This window comes from Monodon monoceros, unplaced genomic scaffold, assembly GCF_005190385.1.
Source record: "Monodon monoceros isolate NGI ecotype Baffin Bay Population unplaced genomic scaffold, NGI_Narwhal_1 Super_Scaffold_11, whole genome shotgun sequence".
NCBI classification, from domain to species: Eukaryota; Metazoa; Chordata; class Mammalia; order Artiodactyla; family Monodontidae; genus Monodon; species Monodon monoceros.
The window spans coordinates 114,944,229-114,954,230 of NW_021703767.1; the positions used below are offsets into that span (position 1 = coordinate 114,944,229).

Genomic DNA, 10,002 nt, shown 5'->3' on the forward strand with positions numbered 1-10,002 from the left:
AGAGACAGGGCTGACTTGCCAGTATCATTCTCCAGAGGGTTAACAGTAGCGTCTACAATCTGAAATCTAGAGTGAGTTGGAAAGAAAGGAAAAGAAATTCCAAGATAAACAGCAAGTATGAAGTATAATAGAGGTTCATTATAGGAAATTTTGAAAGCACATGCAAAAAAAAGGGGGAAAGAAAAAGGTCACCTTTGATCTTAGCCTTGATCTTAATAATCCTCAAAAGCATTTAAGATTTGTTATATATTTTTCCTAGTATTTTTTATCTGTTCCGCAAATATGCAGGCATTTAAAAAATATATCAGTGATTTACTCACAAATCAGTGCTAATATAACTAAACTATTTTCATTAGAATACCAGTGACCCAAGTAAGACCTTAATGGCACCTTGACAAGAATCTATCAAACACATACACACACACAGGCTCTCACTCGATTTATGTTTTATATGTTGCTATATTTACTTGTGATTATCTTTCCTTGTCACTAAATGTTTTAAAATATATTTATATAAAAATATATAATGACTATATAATGTTTCATCATATGGCTTAATGTAATGGGAATTAAAAGAGTAGATTTGTATTTCTCTCAAAAATCCATTCTGTTAACCCAGTAGATCAAACACTAGGACACATTCAGGAAATCATTACGTAGGAATCACATCAGATTCTTTTCCATTCCTGATAAAGTGGCAGTAATTAACTGTGTGAAGGTTAAGTGCTGGAAGACATCATGGTACAGTGTGTTTTATGTGACATGACATCATTTGAATGGAAAGAGAATTAGATTATTAAAGCTGGGTTAATGGACCATTCTTGTTCTAGCAGCATCCCACATAATTCAGAAGCATGTAAGATAAATTTGAATTGTATAACAAGAAGAGTTTGGGTCAAAAAGTGAAGAAAAGTGTGTGTGATAATAAAATTGTAAACGAATGAAGTTTACTAGAAGAAATGCTGTGAGATTTTTTTTCAATTTATTTAGGAAAAAACCTGGTGCAGATTATATTCAGCCACAGTCACAGATATTTGGGGTTAGTGAGACAAGCAGGACTCTAAAGGATCATAAGAGAATCACTAGTACGTTATCATTTATTAGCACTAAGAAACTCTGCCTGCTAACATGCAGGATGTCTCCTGGGCACAAGTTCCCTTGCTACTTGGCTTTATGGCACTGCTGGGTTGATTTCGCCCTCAGCCATAACTTACAAGGTAGACGCTGTACTGTTAGCACTGCCGAAAGTTCTAGATCTAAGCAGCAGCTGGTGAAATTCTGTCTCCTAAGGATGTCCCTTTATCACGGAGAAAATCATGGCTGCTCAGTCCCGTTGACACACCTCTCCTCTCAAACATGATCACAGGGAGCCCAGACTCACCTCAATCTTTTTTTTTTTTTTTTTTTTTTTTTTGCGGTACGCGGGCCTCTCACTGTTGTGGCCTCTCCCGTTGCGGAGCACAGGCTCCGGACGCGCAGGCTCAGCGGCCATGGCTCACGGGCCCAGCCGCTCCGTGGCATGTGGGATCTTCCCCGACCTGGGCACGAACCTGTGTCCCCTGCATCGGCAGGCGGACTCTCAACCACTGCGCCACCAGGGAAGCCCATCACCTCAATCTTTTGACCAACATCAGTGAGGCCCTGTCAAAGCAACAGACATTTGACCAGATCCAACTGACAACTCTCAATCTATATGCATTGGGAGAAATCTTTCAGAGACTAAATCATTTGGGGAGTCGTTGGCTTAAAATAAGTCACCCTTGTTTGCAGACTGACTGATTAGTAACTATATTCAGCTAAAGTTTTGTAAACTATGCCTATAGGTAAATAAGTGTCTATATTAAAAGCTGAAAGAGTGATATATAATTTGAGTTGGAAAGATGAACAGTTTATATATGTAGGAAATGGCTTGTTTAATTCAAGTACTTTTAAAAAAAAAGTTCATCAGAACACAAAAAGGTAAGGAAAAAAAGTAAATTTCAGGTAAGTTATGGGAAAATAGAGATATCAAGCCTTAAGTTTTAAATAATGGGCTGTCATAGTTTTCATATTTTTTTCCCAACTAAAGAAGGAATTTCTAGAATTCTTCATTATTGCAGTTAAAGGTAAGATGACAGGCAAATGTTAACCAAAATGGAGGACATCTTGTTTTTTGCTATGAGGGAAACAGAACTTGATTTCCAGTTATAACTTTAAATAAATTATCAAATAATTAATTGGCCTTCAAAAGCAGGCAGCCTAGTGTAGAGCAGACAGTGTGGGTGGTGGCTCAGAACACAGTAATCAACATTTGTGTTTAAATCTTGACTCTACCAGTTACCACATCTGGGTAAGCTACTTATCTCATTATTACTCAGTATCCCAATCTATAAGATGGGGATAAGGCAGTGACTATTATATAGGGATGTTGTGAGGATTAAATAAAACACATTATTTAAAGGCTGAATATTGTTTGGCACATTGTATGTGCTCAATAAATGTTAGCTTTATTAAAATTGTTTATTAAAAAGCCAAGGAAAGAACCTCTAGGTAATCATTCTGAACAAGCCAGAGGTACTGTCCACTTGTGCTTCTCTAGCTTTAATGTGCATTTGAATCACGTGGGGATCTTGTTAAAATGCAGATTCTAATTCAGTGAGTCTGGGTGGGGTCTGAAAGTGTGCATTTCTAATAAGCTTCCAGGTGATGCCCATGATGCTAGTCTCTGGACCTGGACACTTGAGGTAATTATGGAAGATTGGTTCTAATTTGTAATAGATGTGGTGGTTCTCAATAGGGGGAAATGGGGAAAGGAGGAAAAAGGGAAGTGTAGACAATATGTACAGATTTAAAATGCTCCCCAGGTGATTGTCATATGCTTGCCTTACCTGCTCTCTAAAGCCTGAAGAACCACTGATTTGATATTTCAACCTTTTATTCTTTTTCATTTCTCCTTTTCTTACTCTTTTCTCTACATTGCCCTTGCCATTACAGCTTTAGACTAAAAAAATGGTATTAATACTTAGTTCCTCAATTAGTAAGACTAAAGCATCAATTTTAAGTCATTTTATTGTGTGTAATAGGAAGTGGTTTCTCTCTAACATTTCTCTTCTACAATATAGGGATCTGAAAATGTATTTTATGTTTTCCATAGCTTTAGCCAAAAACAAACAGGCAAGAAAGTGACTTGTGGAGCATTTACTAACAGAATACAAGGATGCAATTGGGTGTGGTGCATACAATCAAAGGAGTTATAACCCCATGGGGAAAGGAAAGTTGTAGTGGTTATTATGGAAGTGGCTAGAATCAAACAATGTAACCACATTAGACATTCCACCTAGTCTGAAAGGTAGGAGGGAGGAGGGTTGTTTCTAAATGGCTTCCCACCCCAGTGGCATTGAGATGATTAGAGAGACCCATATCTAAATATGTACTTAGCTTGACCAACATCTCTCTAGGGCAAAGACCATTTTTATACTTTGGTGTGTCCTCAGGGCCTAATATCAGATCCATTGAATTCCCTCTAAGTATCTTCTACTACTGTTGATATATTTCGTAGATATAATTCTTCATTTTCCAAGGTAGATAAGAGGAGCTCTGATTAATATAAAATGGGAAATAGCCAAAGAAAACTTAGAGGGGAAATTAGCAATCATTAACTCTCTTTAAAAGTGCAGAACCAAATGTGTATTCTCTACTATTCTTAGTCTGAAGTTCACTAGTACTTTAATTCATTGATCTAAATGAGATTTTAACATCATTTGAAGAACAAAGCAGCGTATATGTATATAAAATGAACAAGAAATCCCATAAAAGTTGACCCAAACTGAATGATTATTAATTCTATGATTTTAAGTTTTAAGGACACCTAGAATTGGAACTTGGAATGTGAAGGCACAATGAGATTATGAAAAATAAAGCATGTCTATTTCTTACCCATTTTTCCAACTTGTGTTAGAAAAGTAATTAAATATGAGATTGGCAACACAATTTAAAATATTTTTGAGTATGGGAAGAAAAATCAAACCATAATGGGCAGATTCTAGACACTTATTTCTACTTAAGACATTTAGATGATGCACCTATTTAGGAACCAGACAAACAAAAATAAACTCTTCTAAATTGAGCTATAAAAATAATGTATCAATAGTATAAAGCAGCTGTACAGCATTTACAGTATATAGTGCATTCTTCGTTAGTAAAATATTTTGAAAGAAATTTTGGTTTTCATATTCAAGGGAATTTTTTTCCGTCTGTGCTCATCTACTATCAAGAGAAAGAATCAAAATCAGATAGAAAAACTTTCAATGTTAATACAACCACAGTTAAGATTCACTTATCATTTTTATGATTGTTATATATTTCATTTTCTAATCGTCAAATTTGTCATTAACTACCAACGAACAAAACATCTGGCAAATTTATAGCTCTTTATATAATTTTTTTGCTGTGATTTATTTTAGATGTATTTTAGAGCTTTAATAGGATAATGGTAGTCATTTGCCAAATCATTTGAATAGTACCTTAAATCTCTATAGATACTCCTAGATTTAAGATGGCTTTGTGTATTAAGCCACTGAAAAGTTGAGTCTTAGTAGCTAAAATTCATATCATGATGAAGAATAGAAAATGTAAAGTGATAGCTAAATTAAGGCTGGAAATGGAACAAAATTTACTTTTGTTTATGGGAGCTTTAGTATACTGTTTTAATAAACACACGAAGAGAAACACATGTAATCCAATGACTTCAGGCAATTTTGCAAGAGAAAGCTTATAAGCATTTTGAAGAAAATAATAGTACTTTCCAGTGGTGATGAGTTGGAAAGCTGATTTTTCCAATTTGCTAGATAACATGGGAGAAGAGTGTTCCTAACCCAGCCTTGGATACTTTGTCATATTTTGTTGCTCTGGCTCTATATTTGTTTATTGCCACAGGCTGTCTTCAAGACAGCTTTTTAATTTTCACAACACTTGGATTTACATCAAACTTCTAAATAAATTTCTTAATTTGCTAGCCCACTTGGGAGAATCTCTGGCATTGCTCAGTCATGACTGAGCAGGAAAAGGACCAAGTAAACCAGCGAGCTTGGGGCTGAAGACCAGGAGCCTGTGTCAGGCAGCGAAAACATCTAAGTGTCATGGGACTTGATCTTGGTCCCTGTAACAAATTTGAGAGCAAAATGCAGCTGCATGAAAAGGACAGTGTGACAGCACAGATAAGACTATGGGAGACGTGCGTCCCGCATTTTAACTGTGAGTTTCAAACTCCTCCTCAGCTAAGTATTTTACCTGGGCTTTGGGTAAGGAGCAGATTAAATTTTCTTTCATTATTTTCCCTCTAGCATAGGGCAAGCAATTAGTCATAGTAACGGCAACAACAGTTATAAGCAGCAGCGGCAAAATCACCCCAAATCATATACAGGTATACACACACAGTTCTTACCCAAAGTAGGAAAAGAAAAAACGAAGAAGGAAGAAACCTGAACAATTCACAAAGTCACAATTTGAACACTGAAGCAGGGCGAGAGAGTGATAGGAGAGATTGAAGCTCAGAGCTCTTGGGATGCAGAGCGTTGCCAAAGCAACAGTGACTGAAAGACACTTTATAAAACTCAAGGAAGACAAGTCTTCCTTTGGCATCAGTGGAAGAAAACCAGTTTTCTTCCGAGCTGGATGATGGAGCAGTTTATTCAGTTTAAGATCAAAGAAGAACCGAGCTAGAAATCAAGGCCTCATGATGGGCACAAAGAACAATGAAGTCAGGGGAAAAAAAGGGGGAAAAAGAGTAGATAACAGACTTGACACTAACAATCATGAAACTTTAACAAATGTTGAGATCTAGCAACTTGGGGCCACTCCCTGAGCCTTAAGCCAGGTTGTAGGAATTGCCAACTCTAATTTGGGGGATGGACACTTGGACCTAATGATTTTCCAGACAATTTACCAGGAGAGCTATTTAGACAGTTTTGAGGACCACAGACATGGGCTATAAAAGGGTAATTATTTTAGGCTTTTATTTTTTTAAGCAATAACTAGGAAACAAAAGGAATCAAGGAATTTTATCACTGGAGGGAAACTTACAGGCGGGGGCTTGAGGTTCAGAGTTGTGAAATAACTCTAACAGCACATGGCCAGTTAAGTGGGAGTCTCCATTCCCAGCTCTCTGTGCTTCCCTGCTCCTGCACTGTCTTCCAAAAGGGTGGTGGACTCCACCACAGCCTGAGGAAAGATTATCCACGCGGTGGGGCCTTTAGAGCTAGGGAAACACTGCAGGGGACAAGGGAAACAGACAGTTTCCTTTTTTGAGAAGAATTATAAAGGTGTTACTGCTTATGCTAAGGAGAATAAACCTTGGAGACCCAGGATCCTTGGGTGGTAACTACCAAGAGAATCATGTTGGGGATGAGGCACCTTTAAGAGGAGGTATAAGTTGCTCAAAAAAGTTATAAAACAGAGAAGCAGGGTGCCAGATTTCCTCCCTGCCTCATTGTTACTTTCTCCTCCAGGAAAGACACTGGAAGTAAATGCAGCAGGTCGAAAATGTGATCCCAGCGGAAAGTGAGCACCCAAACGTTCACCAGGAAGAGAGGGCACCAGAGGGCCACTAGTGAGTGTTTGATTCTTAATGAAGCCATCAGCAAACAAAGATTAGGTACAGAGGCCCCAGATGGGTTCAATAGCCAGGTCTCTAATGGGGGCCCAAAGTCAGGGCAGGAGATGCTTCTGGAGACGAAGCATCTGGCACTTTGGAGAGACTGGGCTGGATATTTAAGAGAATTGGAGAATGGGGTGCTAGGTAGAGAGGTGGATGAAGGGAAGGGGCCAGCAAGAGGTTCTGTTCAGTCTTGGAAGCAGAAGAGCTTCTCCTAGAATCCCCCTCAGTTACAAACGTGCCCTGGCCAAAGCTGGGGGGATTGGGGTGTGGAGAAGCCCCGGCTTTTCCCCTCCCCAATTAATTCGATGTGGGCACGGCATCCTGTGCCAAGGACCCACCGATATGGTTTGCAGAGAGGGGTATGGGGGAGGTGAGCTTTGTTGGTGCGAGGCCTGGGAAGGCAGGGGACGGACACTCAACTTCACTTTTAGAAGTGGCACAACTTTTAAATGGACGCCCCGCGGAGTCATACACTCAGGTCACATTTAAAAGACAAGAGTTAGCTAAAAGCGTCGGGAAGAAAGTTTACTTGGCTGCATCCCATTTCTGCAGATTCCTTGCTTGTACTCGATAGAGTTGTGTCAAATCGGAATGAAATTTCTGGGGCATGCGGCAAACAAGCTCAAATTGTTTCTTCCCAACTCAGACGCCCCTCCTCTGATTTGGGGAAGGGCCTCCAGCTCGGGGTGGGCGCCGGTTGGAACTAAGCTCGCTCTCGCCTTCGTCCCCGGGAGCCTCCCGGCACAGCGCCCGCAGTTCACACCTCGGCAGGAAACTGACTACCCTCGCCCCCAGCCCCCAAGCCTGGCAGGGCAGTCCGCGCCACTCACCGCCACTCGGGACGCTGCGCCCACGTCCGGCCGAGCTGGTGGCGCAGGTGCGGGGTGCGCCCTCACTCTCGGGGTCCGCTCGGGTTCCTCCCCAGGGATCGCCGCCTCGGGCCGGCAGAGCTGCTAGTCTTGCGTCCGCCCAGGCGCTCAGTCGCCCACTGCCTGGGGCCCTTGGCTGACAGGCGCTGGAATCATTCTCTACGAAGGCAGCTACAAATTTATAGCGAGGGGCGTTGCTGCTTCGAGGGTTCCAGGGGCGAGGCTGTGTTTTGAACTCCCTCCTCCTCCGCCCCGCCCGGGAGACCCTCTCGGCCCAACCCCCTTTCCTCTCCAGATGCTGACGGAAGCGGGATGATGCCACAGTCACCCCACTGTCACTTATTAGATCTGAGTACCAGGCCCAGAACCCGGCATTGGGGGAGGGAGTGGAGAAATGGAAGAGAGCTGCGGTTGCAGGAGCAGCTTTTCACACCGAGATCATTCCTCTACTTTTTTTTTTAAACTTGGGAAACTTCTAAGGACTAATTAGGGGACTTCTTTCTCTTCCCTGGGAGTAACTCAAACTTTGACAATACCATTGTGGATCATAGATCCATAGATTAACCTCAGTGTTGTTACAGAGTGAATGGGTGGACATTCATTTCCTCCTATCGGACATGCTATTGGAGTTACATTTTTTTTTAATGTAAAAATAGAAAAAGTTAAAAAACAAAGTATGACCAAATATTTAAGGAAGAATTAATATAAATTCTTCCAAAAAAACAAAGGACGTATCACTTTCCAACTCACACTATGAAGCGAGTATCACCCTTATTCCAAAACCAGATGAGACGTCAGGAGAAAAGAAAACTACAAATCTTCCATATGAGTGTAGATAAAAATCCTCAGCAAAATATTAACAAATCAAATCCAGTAACATATTAAAAGGATAATACACTATGACCAAGTGAGATTTATCCAAGTGATGCAAGATTAGTTTACCAAAAATCAATTGATGTAATATACCATATTCATAAAGGACAAAACCCACAGGATCATCTTAATAAATCAGAAAAGGATTTGACAAAATCTGACACTTTTTCATGATAAAATCATTCAGCAAACTAGGAATAGAAAGGAACTTCTTCAAACTGTATAGTCTATCTATGAAAACTCACTAACATCATACTTAATGTTGAAAGATAATGTTTTTGCATCTAAATCAGGAAAAAGACAAAGTTATTTGCTTTCAACGCATCTGTCAAACATTGTACTAGAGGGTCTAGCTGGGGCAATTGGGCAAGAAAAAGAAATGAAAGGCATCCAGATTAGAAAGGAAGTGAAACTATTTTTATGTGCAGATGACATGATCTTGTATTTAGAAAATCCTGAGAAATCAATAAAAAGCTATTAGCGCTAATAAATGAGTTCAGAAAGTCTTCATGATACAAGAAGAGTATACAAAATCAGTTGTATTTCTATACATCAGCAATGAGCAATCCAAAAATGAAATTAAGAAAAAACTGCATTTACCATAGATCAAAAATATTAAAATACTTGGGAATAAATTTAACAAAAGGGTGCAAAACTTGTACTCTGACAACAGAAAACATTGTTGAAAGAAATTAAATTAGACCTAAACAAACGGAATGACATTCCATGTTCATGGATTGGACGATTTAGTATTGTTAAAACAGCAATAATCTCCAAGTATTATACAGAGCAAACACAATCCATATCAAAATCCCAACAAGCTGCTTTTGAAGAAATTAACAAGGTGGTCCTAAAATTCATGTGGAAGTGCAAGGGACCCAGAAGAGCCAAAACAATCGTGAAAAAGAACAAAGTTGGAGGACTTGCCTCATAGTATCAGATATTTGGAATCATTTATCACAAGACTTTGTGTAGAAAAGCCAAAAGTAGGTGACAAATTCCAGAGTCTGTGAGTGATATTAGGAAATGCTCCTGTGATTATTATTTAAGAATCAGGAGAGTTTTATATTTTTAAACCTATTTAGTGCTAGAAATCATTAACCATAGTCACACCTGTACTAAATTTCACCTTGATTTTAGAAATAATAGTTTTGAAGACTGGAAGTTTGTTACAAAGTCAGTTGTTTTGGGTGAAATTTCTCAAAAGGGTGGGGTTCATTCCTTGGGATGTTACATCATCAGACACAATCAGATGAGAAAGACAAGTTTCCAAAAAATTAATGGCATCATTATTACTGTGCCTGGTACATAGTAAAGTGCTTAGTAATTGGCAGTCATTTTTAGTGAGGAACTGGCAGTTTTCCATACTGGTCAGGGATGTATTGGCTTTTTGATGCTTTGAAAAAAGAGATAAACTCCTTGATATTTTTCTAAGGATTAAATTTGTCTCTGGTATTTAAAATTTGAAATTTTGATATAAATGAAGTCTTCTGATACAGTGGACCAAGGTGTAGGCTTTTTTTCTCTCTTTCCTCTCTGTATGCGTCATGTGAGGCAGAATCAGAGTGAGCCATCACCATGAAGCTGGAAGTGGGAACACAGAAGGAAAGGGCAGTGGGCTGTTGA

General features: G+C 39.4%; 1 protein-coding gene across 2 annotated transcripts in view; it reads right to left on the reverse strand.

The window, feature by feature from the left end:
* The window catches only part of AGTR1 (angiotensin II receptor type 1), a 44,812-nt gene extending 37,161 nt beyond the window's left edge, over positions 1–7,651 (reverse strand). Inside the window, exon 1 of one of the 2 annotated variants that reach the window (XM_029215245.1) lies at positions 7,465–7,651. The gene's annotated coding sequence lies outside the window, so the exon portion shown is untranslated. The remainder of the gene's footprint in view (positions 1–7,464) is intronic. The other variant, XM_029215246.1, reaches the window with a different exon arrangement.
* Positions 7,652–10,002: the final 2,351 nt, after the last annotated feature.